General features: G+C 42.3%; 1 protein-coding gene across 4 annotated transcripts in view; it reads left to right on the top strand.

Annotated features, from left to right (window-relative positions):
* MOCOS (molybdenum cofactor sulfurase) overlaps positions 1–17,832 on the top strand; it is a 394,972-nt gene that overhangs the window by 275,152 nt on the left and 101,988 nt on the right. The window lies entirely within an intron of this gene.

Here is a 17,832-nt window from a genome sequence, read left to right as displayed (position 1 = left end):
TACAGACACAGAGCTCGCCTAACCGGCCGAAGCTGGCTGAGCTATCCCCTAATAATCTAATTCAGTTGCCATAGGAACAAAAACCATGACAACCAAATACACAACATATTCCTCCCCCACCCAATAAGAACACCTCCCCTAAATAAAACATACACTAGACTAGAGAAGGAGGGTAGACTGCCTCCATTCCCGGCTAAACCCTGGGGATTATTTTGCCCCATAACCGTGGGTTCGCCCTAGCTAAAGATCCAGCCAATGAGGAGGCCTTCTGTCTCTAGGTGGATTACGGCAAGCTTCTGGTGTTGTTGCACCCGAAAGTACCATGGGCTCAGGGTCCGCAGCACGAACAGGTGAGGAGGTGGTATCAGCTCGTGCTGGGCAAAGGGGTATCTCAGCCGCCGGCAGTAATGGAGGAGAACAGTCAGGAACAGGTGATTCGTGATTCGGTGTCTCACCAGAAGAGGTGAAGTCAGACTACTCAACTGCAGATGTGTCCTGAGGACTGGCATGACCTGGCAACAGCTAATCTACATGTCGCCGCCAGGTAAGATTCTCTGCAGTCCGGACTGTGTAGGAAACAGGTCCTATTTGAGTGATGATCATGGCAGGGATCCATTTAGCTCCGGAAGTATAATTCCGAGCCAAAACTGGCTGTCCCGGGCTAAAGGTTTGGTCTTTTGCTCTAGGTGCCCGTCTGATAACTTGATATTGCTGCTGATGTTGCATAATTTGTCGGGGTTCAGAAGGTTTCAGCAGATCAAAGCAAGTGCGCAGCTGTCATCCCATCATTAGAAAGGCCAGGGATGCCTGGGTCGTAGCATGAGGTGTGTTTCTGTTGGAAAGTAAGAAGGTATCCAGACGCTTTTGAATGGAGTGTTGTCCCCTTGCTGATTTCAAAGCATGTTTCATTGTCTGCACAAATCTTTCAGCTAATCCATTGGTGGATGGATGATATGGTGCTGACGTGATGAGGTGTATCCCATTTGCATTTATAAAATTTTGAAACTCCTGAGAGACAAATGCGGTCCGTTGTCACTCACAAGTTGTTCTGGCAGACCGAAACAACTAAAGAGTCCCTGTAATTTTTGGATAGTACTCTCTGCAGTAGTGGACTGCATTATAGAGACTGCTGGCCGTTTAGAATGGGCATCTACTGCCACCAAGAACATGCTTCCTTCAAGGGGGCCAGCAAAGTCAATGTGAATATGTTGCTACGGGTTTTCAGGCCAGTCCCATGGGTGTAGAGGTGCCCACTGGGGTGCATTCCTCACACCCTGACATGACATACAAGCTTTTGCCTTCTCTTCAATAGCACTGTCCAATCCAGGCCACCAAAAATAGCTTCGTGCAATTTCCTTCATGCGCACTATTCCAGTGACCGGAATGTAGCTGTTCTAACATCTGTGATCTCAGTGGTGGTGGAATAATGACACGTCTCCCCCACAACAAACAACCAGATTGGACTGATAACTCCGTCCTCCTGGACATGTAGGTAACAAGGTTGGGTGAGACTGGAGAGGTTTGTTGAGATTTTCCATGCATCACCAGGTCCATAACTTGGGACAATACTGGGTCAACGCGAGTTGCCTTCCTTATCTGAGTAGCAGTGATGGATGTATTCTCTACCTGTTCAAAGTAGAAGATTTCCTTTTGGGCACTATCTTGATGTTTGACCGGCAAAGGGAACCTTGAGAGGCCATCTGCATTGCCGTGCAGAGTGGATTTCTGATATTTGATTTCATATGTGTGTGCTGAAAGTAACACTGCCCAACGTTGCATACGACTAGCAGCTAATGGGGGAATGCCTGTGTAGGGTCCAAAAATTGATGTCAGAGGTCGATGGTCTGTGAGAAGAGTAAACTTCCGCCCAAACAGGTATTGATGAAACTTCCGAATTCCAAAAACAATTCCTAATGCCTCACGTTCGATTTAGGCGTAGTTAGTTTCTGTTTTGCTTAGAGTGTGTGAAGCAAAAGCAATAGGTCTCTCTTCTCCCAAAGGCATAATGTGTGACACGACTGCTCCCACTCCATAAGGAGAGACATCGCAGGCCAATTGTAGGGGTAAGGCTGGATCAGAGTGCGTTAGAACTTCAGAATTTAGCAGTGCATCCTTAGCTTTGTTAAATGCAACATCACAGGCTTCAGTCCACTTCCAGGCCTTGTTCTGCCCAAGGAGCTCATGAAGTGGTTTTAGCAGTGTGGCTAACTGTGAGATGAACTTTCCATAATAGTTCAGTAGTCCTAGAAACGAGCACAGCTGGCTTACATTTTGAGGTGGGGGAGCCTCCACAATAGCTTTAACTTTTGCAGGGGCCTTATGAAGACCTGCAGAATCAATGATGTGTCCCAAATATTCAACAGAGGGCTTGAAGAATTCACACTTGTCTTTGCAAACTCATAGGCCATACTCTTCCAGTCTTTGTAGGGTAGCCTCTAAATTATTTAAGTTATCCTCTTCAATCCTTCCAGATAGCACTGAACTCCTGACAAGCCACACAAGATCTGGTCCATAGCCCTCTGGAACAGGGCAGGAGCAGACATTATTCCGAAGTGTAGGCGACAGTATCAATAAAGCCGCTTATGGGTCACAACAGTCAACAGCTCTTGGGACTTTTTATCGACGTGCATCTGTAAATATGCTTGACTCAGATCAATCTTAAGGAACTTTTGTCCCCCAGCCAGGCCTGCGAAGAGGTCATTGATGCGGGGAAGTGGGTATTGCTCTGTACACAACACTGGGTTGACAGTGACTTTAAAATCACCGCAAATCTGGAGAGAGCCAACTTTCTTCACTATTGGAACGATAGGAGTGGCCCATGGGCTATGGGTAACTGGTATTAGGACTCTATAGGTGACCAGGCACTCCAGGTCTCCTTCAACTTTTGGCCTGATGGCATATGGCACAGTTCGGGCTTTCAGATATTTTGGTGGACTGTCAGGTTTAATGTTCAATGTCACAGTGATTCCCTTCATACTTCCCAAATCCTCTCCAAAAACAGCAGCATGTTTCCTTAGTATAGGGGTTAGACTGGTTTCTTCTTTAGTCATCCGATGCACTTCTGCCCAGTTCAGCTGAATCTTCCCAAGCCAAGGCCTATCCATTAAGGCTGGGTAGTTACCTCTCACCACAAACAGTGGCAATTTAGTAGCCTGTCCATTGAGTTCCACCTTAACATCAATAGTGCCCAACATGGGCACAGTTTCTCCCGTATACGTCTTCAGAACAGTTTTTGTTGCCTTAAGCAGAAGATGCTGTAGCTTTTCTTTATACACAGTCTCGGAGACCAGCGAGACGGCTGCACCGGTGTTCCATGCGTATAGGTTTGCCATCCAACAACGGGGTTACCCAGTATTCATGTGAGCCCACTGCCAAAGACAAAACATGCAGTGGCACTTCCGCTTGCGATGAGGTGTCACCTTGATCATCCTGGGTCTGCTCGAGGGTATGCAGGGTTCCTCTTTTTGTCGGCCAGACCACAGGCCTCTTTTTCTTTTGTTTACAGGCACACTCAATGTGTCCCTTTTTGCCACAGTGTCGACACACCAGGTCCTTACACCAGCATTCTGATGCCTGGTGACCTGACTTACCACAGCGGTAACATTCCTGATTCTGCACAGTTTTGTGGGTAGGTTCTTGTGACACTTTTTGCACCCTAGGGGATGCACCGATGTATTGCACCTCCCTTGTAGCCAGTTCCATGGAGACAGCAATATCAACAGCCTTCTGTAATGTAAGCTGAGCCTCTGTCAGTAGGCGCTTCAGTATAGCTTCACTGTACAGGCCACACACTAACCTGTCACGCAGGGCATCACTTAACATCTCTTTAAATTCACAGTGTTCTGCTAGCTTTTTTAAAATTGCTACAAATTGTACAACTGTTTCATCTACTTTTTGGTCTCTTCTGTGGAACCGATATCTTTCAGCAATTACCAGCGGTTTTGGGGAAAAATGAGACCCCAGGATTTCCACAGTGTCACTGTAAGATTTAGTCTCAGGCTTAACAGGGTGTAATAAGCTGTGTAGCAGGGAGTAGGTTTTAGCCCCTACAACACTTAAGAATATTGACACCTTCTTCTCTTCTGTAATGTCATTTGCAATAACATAAAACTCAGAACGCTCATTATACACATGCCATTGCACTATATTCTCATCAAAAGGTTCCATTGGCCTGGTCAGAGTAGCCATGATTTTTAGTTTCACTTTCACAGTCAGTGCAAACAAGCAGTTTTGTTTGTTTGTTTGTTCTTTACCTTGACTTCTACTTCCTTCTGTTACTGGAGCAGCACCGGAATCCCATCTATCGTCACCACTTGTTATATCCTTGGGGGCAACCGGTTTAGGAAGAAATCACTTGAGACCAGACAGCAGACAACTAACAAAACTATCATTTATTTACACACACAGAGCTCACCTAACCGGCCGAAGCTGGCTGAGCTATCCCCTAATAATCTAACTCAGTTGCCATAGGAACAAAAACTGTGACAACCAAATACACAACACTACAATTCCAGGTCATGGAGGTTGTACTAGCCTACTGAGAGCGGACTCTTTACTCTGGCAATGAGGGGACTGCCTGCGGTGGCAAGAGAGGCACACTTGCACTTTTAGAGAATATTTCAATCCTTTTTTTTTTCTTTAAAAAGCTTTCCAATAATAAACATAATGGGAGAATTATAGCGGCATATCCCAAATGTTTCCATACCAGGGAAGGAACAAGAGCAAAAGATTCCATGAAGTCCACTAGGGACCTCACCATTTGTGACCAAGGTCCTAGTGGGGAGCTAGCTGTGCTCAGTCAATTAGGGTGAACTGCAAAGAATCGGGCAGACAGTCCGCACAAAGCTAGTGGATAATTCAAAACCTAGATTTACCAAGACAGCATAAAACAGCTTCTTTATTACCTTACTGGTTACTCAGAAGTCCAAACAACACAGTCCCCTTAAAGTGATCCAGCTTCAGGCCTCCATCCAGGTACCCAAGTCAAATATGATGAAAATTTCTGTAAATCTTATTTCATCAGATAAAAGAAAAGGTTCTACCAATCCCAGAGGTTAGGACACATTGCCTCCCAGGTTAATGAATGTTTCAGATCTTACCCAAATACACAGCCAATCCTTATTAACTAAACTAAAAAAAATTAAAAAGAAAGAGTATGCTTAAAAGATCAGTATACATACAGACGAGTTCAGTTCGTTTAAGTGCAGATTCATAGCAGAGATGGTGAGCTTTGTGGTTACAAAGAGTTCTTTCAGAAATAGTTTATAGTCCAGTGTCCAAATATCATATTCAGGGCGTACCAGCGTAATTGGGACCTCGGTCTTGCAACTCAGACTTCCCCTGATGAAAGCTAAGCAGGTCTGAGATGACAGAATCAGGACCCAAGGATCTTTTATACAATTTCATGTCTTTTGACAAGTTGGAATTCCCCAGGGAACAAAAAATAGTTAGGATGACTTTGAAGGAGGTCTATTACCCGTACTTAGCTATACAATTTAACATAAGGCCATTTGCTTGTTTCTCCACCATTCACAGTCCAGTTCAAAGAGAGATAAATACTGAGATATCCGATGTTTACAATTCATTTACATGACAGGATGTTCTTTTGACCTCTGAATTATCAGAATACAGCCTAGACAGGGACTGTTGATTACATTGTCCACCCTACTCATACATATGTAAATACACAAAACCACAAACGTTATCTCCCCACATGTCTTTTGAGGGTTATTTTGCAGGATGCTTAACCCTTTTTAGCTATGCATCACACCATGTAAGCCAAATTTAATTGGGGAACGCTCTATATCACATCTATGCAGTGGCATAGCCAGGTTCTAAGTGTAGGGCGAGCAAACATAAAAAAGGTGCCCCTCCTTGGCTCCTCCTCTGACCACGCCCCAAATCCACCCCTCCTTCCCCCATTGGACCCCTCCCCAAATCCCCACCCCCATCCCCGCCCCCTCACTGCCCCATTGGATCCCAAGCTGGGCCTGGGGAGGAGACACCCCCTGTGCAGCAGCCTGGGCACATAGACCATGGCCGGCTGGGGCTGGGAGTGCTGCAGTGCAGCACAGAGGCTGCTCCAGCCCGTGGGCCAGCTCAGTGGGTCTGGGGGTAGCGCAGAGCGGGCAAGGCCAGGGTGGGCAGCGTGGCCCAGGGGCGTGGGCCACCCACCGGAGACATGCGGCGGAGAGGGGCTGCGGGGGCGAGACTTGTCCCAGGCAGGGGGGCCGGCGGACAGGGGCGAGGAGCCGGTTGGGGTCCCCCAAACCGATAAACTTACCCAGCACTGCCGGGAAGCCCTGCCAGCGGCAGGACGCGCCACATGTGCCCGGGGTGGGCTGGGGGGCGGGAGGCTCCATGAGGAGGGCAGCGCGAACGGCCGGGGCGCTGTGTGTGATCCTGCAGTGTGGCTGGGGCCTGCTAATGGTGGCTGCGGCGATGTTGGGGCCACGCTGAGCGTGGGGCATGATGGCTGAGGAGCCGGCCCCCTCACTCCTCTGGCCACACCTGCCGTGCCCATCACATGGTTCCTCTGGCTGTGCTGCCCCCAGTGCCAGCCCAGCAGGCCCCACTTTTGGAAAATGTGCAGAGGGGAAGTGGCTGCTTCCTCTGCACTGCAGTAGCTATGCTACTGTAGATCTACGTCTACACTACTAGCTGGGGTTGTGATTCCCCTGCTCATGTACAACTACTTATGCTAGTTGTCATCCAGCTAGCACAAATATAAATAGCAGTGTAGCCATGATAGCACTGCTATTGGCAGCAGAGCTATGACTGAGTATTTGTCATGGTATTTATTAAGGCTCAGCCTTGCTCCACTGCTGATACCTGTGCTACCACAGCTACAATACTACTAATACTAGTACTAGCTTGATGAGAGTAAGTGAACACAAGCAGAGAATCACACCTCTAGCTCATACTGTAGACCAGCGATTGGCAACCTTTGGCACGCAACCCGTCAGGGAAATCCGCTTGCAGCCAGGACAGTTTGTTTATCGGCAGCATCCACAGGGTGGAAGAGTGACAGAATTACATTGAAGTAAACACTTGTCTTCAGTGACTCAGTAACTTTTCATGTTGAAAACTATGTGCAGTAACTTCTGTTCATAGTAATGGAGAAATGGAAGATGTCCAAGTAGTTTTTAAACATGAATGGCCAAATTAGGAAGTCCTTGTAATAATTCCACAGAGTTCAATGAATGTTTTGCCAAGGACCACACAGTTTGTCTCAGATGCTTTTTCTCTTGCAAAACTGAACAATAATGTTCCCTGACATATTGATTGTCCCCAGTCCTGAAATACACCACCTTGCAGGAGAGTTATACTGAGTAAAATGTGTAAACTTCTCCTAAATGCACACACATTCACACCTGACACAGGCAGTATTTAAAACTGCAGTTAGTAATTATCAATGCTTTTTTTTCCCTTATGGATTTTAATTAAATATTTGAACAGTTTGATTAATCATTGCAGCCCTAATTTGTTAGGGTTTAAGTGCTTTTCCTGGATTGGTTCTTTTGCAGCATTTTAATGCAGCTCTTAAGAACTGCCACTGTGGGTTGGCATTATTACTTCAGGATTCTTCTCAGTCACAGTACAACCAAAGCCACCAGAGGCCTTGTTTCGTGGCTATAGAAGTATCATAAACTCCAGCATCAAAAAAACAAGCTACATCGACCTCTGTCTTTATTTAATTCAGAAGACGGTGTCTATTCTATAAAGTGTCTTAAGAAACAAAAAGAGAAAAAATTGATTGAATCTTGCTAAATAAGACTCAAAATTAATTGGCAAGTGAGGCTAACTCCATATAAGGCAGTCGAAAGAGTAAACCCTTAATATTCAATGAAAGCAGCAAAGAGTCCTGTGGCACCTTATAGACTAACAGACGTTTTGGAGCATGAGCTTTCGTGGGTGAATATCCACTTCGTCAGATGCATGACATGTATTCACCCATGAAAGCTCATGCTCCAAAATTTCTGTTAGTCTATAAGGTGCCACAGGACTCTTTGCTGCTTTTACAGATCCAGACTAAGGTCTTGGCTACACTCACACTTTACAGCGCTGCAACTGGGGTGTGAAAAAACACCCCCCTGAGCGCTGCATGATACAGCGCTGTAAAGCGTCAGTGTAATCAGGGCAGCAGCGCTGGGAGTGCGGCTCCCAGCGCTGCACGCTACACCCGTAAGGGATGTGGTTTACATGCAGCGCTGGGAGAGCTCTCTCCCAGTGCTGCCGCTCTGACTACACTCACACTTCAAAGCGCTGCCGCGGCAGTGCTCCCACATCGCTGCCGGGGCAGCGCTTTGAAATTCCAAATGTAGCCATACCCTAACACGGCTACCCCTCTGATACTATTCAGTGAAAGACATTGAATGCCTCTTACAGCCTGACTAAAGAACCCATTAGGATAGGAAAACCAAGCAACATTAGATGAACATATATTGCTCACATAAAGTTTTTACACTCACATGATTATATTTCATTTTAAAAGGTCTTACAGTAGGCTAGTAACTATCTTTTCATGAAAGTCAATTTACCCTTCTCTAAGATAGATAAGAAAATACCTACCTCAGAGCAATGTTATAGTCCGGTTACATTAATGGTTATAAAGCTCTTTAAGATCATGACGGCACTGTAGAAATGCAAAATAGTAGTATTAATGGTATCAGTGTGTAAGCATGTATTGTGATTCGTGAGTTCCTTTTGTTATACTTCTGTCTGTGTGGAGCAGCTAGGGTTGCCAGCCCTCCAAGATTGTCCTGGACAAGCCAGGAATTAAAGATTAATCTTTAATTAAAGATGTCATGTGTTGAAACCTCCAGGAATACATCCAACCAAAATTGGCAACCCTAGGAGCAGTATCTTGACTAGTTTTTGCAAATATTTAGCATTTACACTGATTTGGGCCTAATAATATGGAGAAGGATAAATAAAAATAAAAAAGAAAAGCATTTTATAAATTGATTTTTTTAAATCAAGGGACCCGTGCTTTTGCATAAAGGCTATCATAATGAAATATATTCAGTGCCACAAAACTGGAGATATGTAAACTTTCATAATCTGAAGCATCTCTGTGTATTTAAAGGTCATTCAGCTAAACTTCTGTCAACTTTCTTTGCTGACAGAAATAATACTATTTGTTTTGTATAGCAGTCATATGGACTCTGACTCATTTTTAAAGATTGCTCTTTGATAATGCTGTAAGTACCAAAGCCTTTTCATAGTCATGCTTTTGATTTATAGTAGCTGGACTGCACATCTCCTCTCATTTTGAGGGGCAGGATGATCCAGGCAGAAAGAAAGAAAAATTATTATTTGTACATGTAGTTCTTTAAAAACCAAGAGAGTCAGGTTTATTATTTATTTGTTTTATGAAACTAGAGTCACCTATCTCTCCACTCCAGGTAACCCTGACAGCTACAATAAATCAAACAAGAAACAGCCACATCCCATATAGTAGTAAATAGCCAAGAAGTACAAAAAATAAACCATATTTTCCATTTTCCCTATTGCCCATAATAATATTAACTTCTTCAGCAGACATCTTAAAATATAAATATCTTGTAGTATGCCCTGAAGTTCAACAGTTTTAGACCAAGGTGTGGGGAGAAGAAAGAGAGCCTCACATGGGGCATCCTGCTAGCAAGCTCCACTCTTTTATACTCTTTTATTTCCCCACACTGAGAGGGGACCAGCTCAAGTGCTTCTGCTCACATCATCTGTAGCAGTACGTCATGGGAAGAGAGGTGGCGTCTGAGGAAGGAAAGTCTGAAGTTATTAGTGTGTCTCTCATCCACGCCACCAATAGGCCTTTATTTTCTTTCATATGACTCTAGTGGAAATTGGAAGTATTTTCCCTTATGAATTTCCATTTGAAGCCAAGGTCTTTCTCTGATCCTGCCTCCAGGACAGAGAATTATTTGTAGAGGCAATGCTCTACTTTGATGCATATGGTCAGATATTAATTTATGACTCAGAAACAGTAATTTACAAGTACAAGTCACACATGTAGTAAAATACTTCCGGTCTCTTGAACTGGATCTAAACCACAGATTCCATCTGTTTGGGGAGTTGCTGTTTATTTATGTCCTTATAGTAAGTATATTTAGGATGTTGCATAAAAGCTTTTAGTCAAGACAGTACTTATTTAGGAAGTAATTTTCCTTAACTAGGAAGCAAAAATATGAGCAAGTTTAATTATTGCTTTATTGAAATTTATTTTAATAACCTAGGAATACTTTGACTATAAAAATATTATCAATATTTTGCTCCTTTTTCCTGTTCCTGTTGACTGTTTCTGATATTTTTATGCCTGCTTTCTCTTTCAGTTTTCTTTTTAGTGGCCTTGAGCACTTGCAACTGATCAAAATACATCTACCCTATACTTTACCAAATTATGGGTGTTCAGCCTTTAACCACCATACTCTATTATTACTTTTAGTTCCCAGTGCTTAGAGTGCACACAGTATTTTAGGTGCCAGGGATTTCAGAAACTATTAGGACCAAACACTGTGATGATGACTTACTGATGTTTAATATATAGCAGCACTGTTCAGCACTCTTGCAGAACTGCTGGAACAGGAGATTGGAAGAAGAGTTTGAGTATATCCTTCAGGACTGGCTGTACTTTGATTAAGAATACTGAACTTCTCATGTCTTTTTGAAGGACCTCTTGATGAGTGAGACTGGCACTTGAAATTGCCATGATCACCCAGATTTATTCCCTAAGATTGTGCAGCATTGTGTCAAAATAGCAAGTTCTGCTTTTCAAATCTCCCCTTCTTTAAGTTGTGAAATTTTATGAATACTCAAAAATTTTGCCCACACAAGTACGTAGCCAAGAAATTACATGAGGCCTGAGCCTGAAGGACTTTGTAGTTCCAGACCCAGCCAGAAGAAATTCATGCATGAGGAAAAATATGATGATAGATTTTCCTTCCCTTCCCCACAGGCATGTTGTGAGGTGAAACTAGTTAATGTTGAGCACTTTGAGATTGTTGGGTAAAAGAGAATATAAATGGACAAAACACAATTATTCAGCTGGAAGTTCCTGAATCACTGAGTTATCTGTGTTGTGTAGTGTCATTTTGGCTGGTTAAAGCAATGGGCCAAGTCCTCTGCTGATGTAAATTATTGTAGCTCAGCTGAGGCTTTGGCCCAGTAATTCCAGTGATTTGTGATATTAGCTAAATAATCTTTAATACCTGTTAAATAGGTCTAAATAAAGGCAATTTCAAAGGAGGTTTTTAGCAATAGCTGTCACTGTTTCAGTGTCTCCATGGAGTGAATGAGGCTGGTGTTTCTTCAATGATATTCTCATGATGCTTACCAGCAGAGGCCTAGCCTAGCATGATGGGGCAGAACAGAAGTCAAAGAATCATCTTTGCCTTATGAAATCAATGGAAATCGAGAGGCTTAAAGTTGAGATAAGGGAAGTTTTGTTATTTAAATAAAAATGGAGAACAATAGAATTTACCTTACAAAAAATTTAAACTTGCAGATTTTCATAGGTTTTTAATGGCAAGGCCACTTCATCCACTCCATTGCATATACTTTTCCCTCTGGCGAGAGAATGAATGAACAAACAACACATCACAAATCTTAGTCATGTTGCTTAATGCACTGCTTGAAGTTGCTCAGGTACAGCAATATTAAATAGAATGGAATCTGCTTTTCTTTTGCATCATCCACTTGTCAGGATGGTGGCATCCACTTTAATTACTTTTTTTTTTATTTATACTTTATCTGTACAATTTTCTTTTGTGTAATTAGCCCTTCTCTTGCTATGCTGGGTTACATTACCAATCTGGCTCTGAAAAAGCCCAGCACAATTTGTCTGGGATTGCCTGCAACAAGGTAGAGTGGGACCGGCAAAAATTAAGTGGCTTATTAAACTATAGGACCTAGCTGTTAAGTATAAGAAGGAGAAAGGGGAAATGTCTACTCTGATCATGCACTGGAAGGGAGATGAACTTTGATTGGGGCCTAGTTTATACCCTAGGGATGACTCTGATTTGGATCTGTCTTACTCTGAAAAAGTAAGGAAAACATTGCTGGTTTTTTGTGTGTGTTTTTGTAAGCTACTTTCACTGCTGATAAGGGAAGCCCCATTCTGTGATTATTGTTGCTACAAGCTGCTGGTTAACTTTATATTACATTAATCTCCAGTCCCATTCAGAACAAACTACTGGACCAGTAAGGAAGTCATGAGGCCTTCAAGTGGACAAAATAGGACTGCAGATTGAGGCCCTAAAGAAAAGTTCTTGAAGAGAGGAATTGCATTTATCTCAGGTCCTGCTTGTGTCACAGATTCTCTTGCCAGGTGAGGTAGAGGAATAACTAGTGTAAAAAGTTGCTCTTGTGGTTAGCCATAATGAAGTACTTTTTGCCCCTTTGTTGTAATAAAATGCGCAGTAAGAAGATGGGGAATAAAGTAAGGGTCTTGGGGGAAGAAAAGTCAATGCTTAATAGTAAGCTAGATTTATTACCCCTGTCTATGTGAGATTGGAGCATTGAGAGAGGAAGAGGTCACTGCTTCCTGATTTTCTCAATACTAGCAGACTGGGTTTCAGGAGTTGGAAAAACCAGTCACCAAGAAGCAAGCTCTGGAAAAGCTCTAACATGATGATTTCAAGAGACTGTGCAGTGTAGGCTTACTCCATTAGACAGAGAAAGGAGAAAGCCACGAGGCTAAGCCACTCATAACAGAGAGGCTTGGTTGTCACACTCCTCTTTGCAAGGGATGCTGGAAAAGAGGAAGATTTCAGTGCCTTTATAATACAGGCTCCTCTCCCACCTAATAGTTGAGAGGACTGCCAAGGGAGGATGTGGTTTCTGCTGGACTGAGAGAGACCCTGGGAGGTAACACCTCTGGAGCTCTGCTTGTATAAGTGTTTTAGGTATGGATTTATTGCTCTGTTAAAGAAACTCTGAGGACTTATATCACCTAAGTACTTTGGAGAGCTAGTCTGTTTATAAGCTATTAAATATAGTGTTCTATATATCCTGGGTTTTACAAAAACCTCTCTATTTCTGTTCTCATCTATCCTACCACTTCTCTGGTGGGCCACGGCCGTTCTGAAATGTTAGGCTTTGTATAGTCTTTTTAGTAATATGACCAATGCCTGTGTTCGTGAAAGGAAGTGGGGGGGGATCTCATTGCAAGTAGTCATTGAAATGACTTAAATTTGTAATTGATTTGTAGCACTGTATGGTATTCAATCAAACAAGTGCCTAAACCAAAGGATTTCACTAATAATTAAAATGGATAAATTAAGAATCAAGCCAAAGAACATGTGCAGCATCTCCTCTCCACACTGGTCCCAAGAAGATGAGAACAAGGAAATTCTTGAGGTTGTGATGTTTGAAAATTAATAGCTGCTTTTCTCAGAATGTTCTGCTTAGTTTACTCAGAGTAAAGACTCTGAATCTTCCTTACCATATAAAGACAGGAGTGTAAATTAGCTGTTCTAAAGAAGTGAGAGATGGGGCAGCAAAAAAGCCTTCTGCTCATTAAGATAAACACTGGGTATGTGTTTCATGTTTGGTCTCAGTAGAACATTCTGAATGGAGGATTAAACAATTGCTTTCCACAGTCTCAAACTGTTGAGGTGGTGGGGGAGAGATGAGAATAAAAGGATTTAAATTATTATGCACAGGATTAGTGCTGAGAGAGTAGGGATCCCTATATTGCACACAGTATTATGCATGGAATTAGTGCTGTGAGTGTACAGGGCCTCCATACTGTACACACAGAAGGTGCACTTTAAAGATCTAAATATGCTGCAAGACTCTATCTAACTTTAGGCACAGTCACTTGGTCCTGTGAGAAAAGTAGCATATTTTGGTCACAGAAAGTGAAATTTCTCTCCTTCTGTGAATTATATATTGTATCCTAAGATCATATGAGAAAGTATGTTATAATCTACACATTGCTAGAAATTAATCTGGAGGAATAAAAATCCCAATAGTGAGACAGATTGTGACTCCCTGTATTCACACAGGTAGAGCCATTGATGGGAAAATTGGTATGAATAAGGAGGTAACAATCTTTCCCATGACTGACATTTTTATTCTTAAAAAATAATTTCCACTCATATAGTTTATAATTAAAATAAATGGGACTGTTCTAGTGAGCGGCTACTTATTAGTGTGGATAAGGGTTTCAAAATCGGCCTATACCTTCTATGTTTCTCTGTTTAGATGAAACTCTACATAAGGTCTGTTCCCTGGTTCTACGGAACAAGACCAAGAATCTGCATGTTCTCTTCTGCTTCTACCCTCCTGCTTGGCCATGTTGTTCCTGTTCACAGTGAATAGATGTGGAAGGCAGAATACCCTGTCAGAGGTCTAGTCCTGCAGGGTGCTGAGCTCAGTTAAAGGCATTGGCATTTTGCAGAAACAGGCTCAAAGTCTGTATTGACTTGTGTATCCTACTTGCATAAGACATCGGTAATAACTCTGTTGTTCGTTTATCATCACACTCTAGGGACTGGGAATTCATTTTAGGTTAATCTGTACGGAGCACTGAAAAGGAAGCAGAATAGAGTGAAATTCTCACCTTGTGTATGTGTACGTCACTGAATAAAGTATAATTATTGGATTTGTTTCCTGGCAGCATCAAATAGATTTAATATAACCTAGAAAGCTACTCAGCAGCCATGCAAATTTAAAAGAAATATTTGTTTTTCATCCGAGTATAATGGGAGACAGTAGAAAGGAAACGCTTTTCTTTTTTGCACAACAGCAGAGGGGCAAGAAAATTACAGATGAGAGGAGCTGAGACAAAGCCCATCAAAGTCAGTGAAAAGACTTTCAGTGACTTCAGTAGGGTTTGGATCCGGCCATAAGAGAAGAAATATAGTCTGTTTAAAAAAGGCAGGATATGAACTCGTACCTGCAATATGCCCTCCACAAACAACTGCTGCCCTGGCTGAGCAGTACCATTATGAGCTAGCTAATATGGGTGATGGCGGCAGCAGCAACACAGCAGCCATGGGGTAAAGGAACACCTAGGACCCAGTGGCATTTTCAGCACCACCACCTCATCAGTTTCTGTAATCACTATGAAAAGCTCAGGGGTAAAGCAGCAGTGTCAGTGCCTGTGCTGACACTGTCATGATGCCTCAGGGCACAAAGAAAGAAATGGTACAGCCAGCCAGGATTGCATGGTACCTAACACCAACACCATGAGGTAAATGGCATATTGCTGGAAGGGGGTCAGTGCGGGAAAGTAATAAGCAACTTTCGGCAATCTCTGCTGTTCAAAAACCATTGCAAATAGTTGTTATGCTATTCACTGTGCCAACAGATAGTGTGAAAAATGCTGTGTCACTAGAAACAGAAAATATGAAATGCTGAAGCCTGAAATGACATTAAGTTAAAACACACGCGCACGCACACACACACAAAAGCGATAAAGCAATAAGAAAAATATTAGTGGAAATATATACATTTACATCAGACAAGGAAGTCTACATTATGAATTTGTATCTTAGGCAGAGGTAGGCAATAGTGAATGCAAATTACACAACCATACATAACCTTTACAATAGCTATGTGCCTGCCCACCTGGTTTTGGTCAACAGTAGTAATCAAACTCCATCAGTAAGTGTTACCTGGTCTGCCCTAGATAGGTGTCCATCACTGAAATAATAATATATAACATGTATGCTGCTCGCTATTTAAAAATCATTTAGATTAATAAATAACTGCAGAGTCTCTTAATGAAACAGCTAAAATTCACTAAAATTATAAACTGAGTGAGCCTTAAATCCCCACTGCAATGAGCTGAAGATCACAGGCCATTCCCCAATTATATCCCCTTCAAAAGTTTTAAAATCTGCTACTGCTCCTGACACCAAATAGGCACTTAATAATAAAAAAAAAAATCGAGATATTCAGTGTCAAGGAACCTGACATAAGAACAGTCACAGAAATTTATATGCAGGGAACAAAATGCAGAAATAAAATACACTAACAAATACCAAGTAATCAGTCGTAACAGCTGGTAGCTGATCCTTATTTATCTCAAATAGTGTGACCCCCTCCTCTTGATTTTATTCCCTTCTACCACCATGTATGACCATGTGCATTGATTCAGGCACACAGCCCCCAGTGGGATGCTGAAGATCTATTGCCATTCTTCTTCCCCTTCCTTCTACTCCCTGGGTCACAGCAGGCAGAAAGGAGGTTGGGGAATCACAAAAAATTATGTTGGGGGCAGCACAGATCATTCTGTTTAAAAAAAATCATGAATGAGTCATATATTTGTGATTTTTTTTGTCAGCATTAACTATGACCAATTGGCAATTGTTTTGAATAATTTTCTTTGACAATCCATCATCCCTAATCGTGACTCATTCTGCTATGTGAAAATACAACCACTTGGCTACATTACTTGCCATCTACCTCCTCGGTGGGGGGGCGGGGGAGTAGGGAAGGGGACAACTGCAGGCTGGTGCATTTGTGTGAGGATAAATAATTAAGCGACTCATCAGTCTCTCACCAATGCACAAAGAAATGTGATTAAGAAACTTTAAATCAAGAATGGCTAAAGGCTAATACAGAATTGAAGGCAGGATACGTGCTCTGAAAAATAGACTGAAAGATTTCTTCAACAGGTTACAAAGAAGGTATCTTAATATTCCATCAGAAAGTTCCTGCCAATTTGGAAAAGCTCTACATCAGGCGATTAAAGACATCTCAGAAACTGACAGTATAGTCAGACCTAATAAGGCAGCTAGCACTGACAGTATCACAGAAATAACCTTTCTCAACAACACTACCACCTTCTAGCAGAAAATGTGCAGGACATTTTAGGCTAGGCCATCCTTTTCTTCTCAAAGTCTGTGACACAATGAAAGTCCTTTGGGAACTAAGTGTTAGAGAGAAGTTTGCCAAGTTTATCATGACAAACATCAGCAAATCATGCTAAATAGCTTCTCACAAGATTCCTCGAAGGGCTTTCTGGTGTTCATCCTATATCTTGTTTCTCCTCACTGTGCAGAACATAGAGGTTCTTCACCATATGGCCACCATTTCTATGACTACACTCCCTTCATTTTCCCAACTAACATAGCTAAAGAGGACAGCATGCCACTTTGAATCTGGAAATAAATACTATAAAAAATAATGTAATTTTTCCGTTTCAGCCAGTAAAAGTGTATTATTATTATTTTGATTAGACTCAGAGATGTTGACGGCTCTTTTCTGTGTTAAAAATACACATGACAACAAACAGATGACACGACTGCTGCTCAGAGGAGATTAGAGTGTAATGTTGCAACTTCCAAATATCCTGGTACTCAGTTGCAGGTCTGGGAGGTCCTCACTTTTGAATTGTTAGGTGTAGCAAAGAAAAAGGAAAAGAAAGCATACTGCTGTTTACTGCCCAGGCTAAATTCTGTGCTGACTTACACCCTGTGTAACCCCACTGAAACAAATGAGTTTTCATGGGTATGAGCTAATTCGGAATATGGGCCATCCTCTCTTTCCTCTTCCGCAGAAGTGTAGACTGAGAAGGGTATCCCTTCTGTATAAAATTAAATAACTGTCATGGGAGATGGGATCACAAATGAAAACCTTTGTTTTGTAGCCTCATATAGGACTATGCACTGCAACTAATCTTCCATTCTATGTTAGTACTGGTATACAGTTTCCTGATCTGCAGCACTACTTTTCCAGTGCTTGGGCTCTCCTGAGAAAAAACTGCCATTCTAACAAAAGTAGGCCAGAATGATTTTGTGATGTGTACAGACTGGGACCAACACAATTATTCAAATTTAAACTCAAATTTTCCCAGCTGAAAAGTTACGTGGATTAACTCAG

The sequence above is a fragment of the Gopherus flavomarginatus genome, chromosome 2 (assembly GCF_025201925.1).
Source record: "Gopherus flavomarginatus isolate rGopFla2 chromosome 2, rGopFla2.mat.asm, whole genome shotgun sequence".
NCBI lineage: Eukaryota > Metazoa > Chordata > Testudines > Testudinidae > Gopherus > Gopherus flavomarginatus.
The sequence above is the reverse complement of the archived record's forward strand: the minus strand, read 5'-3'. Positions and strand labels throughout refer to the sequence as shown.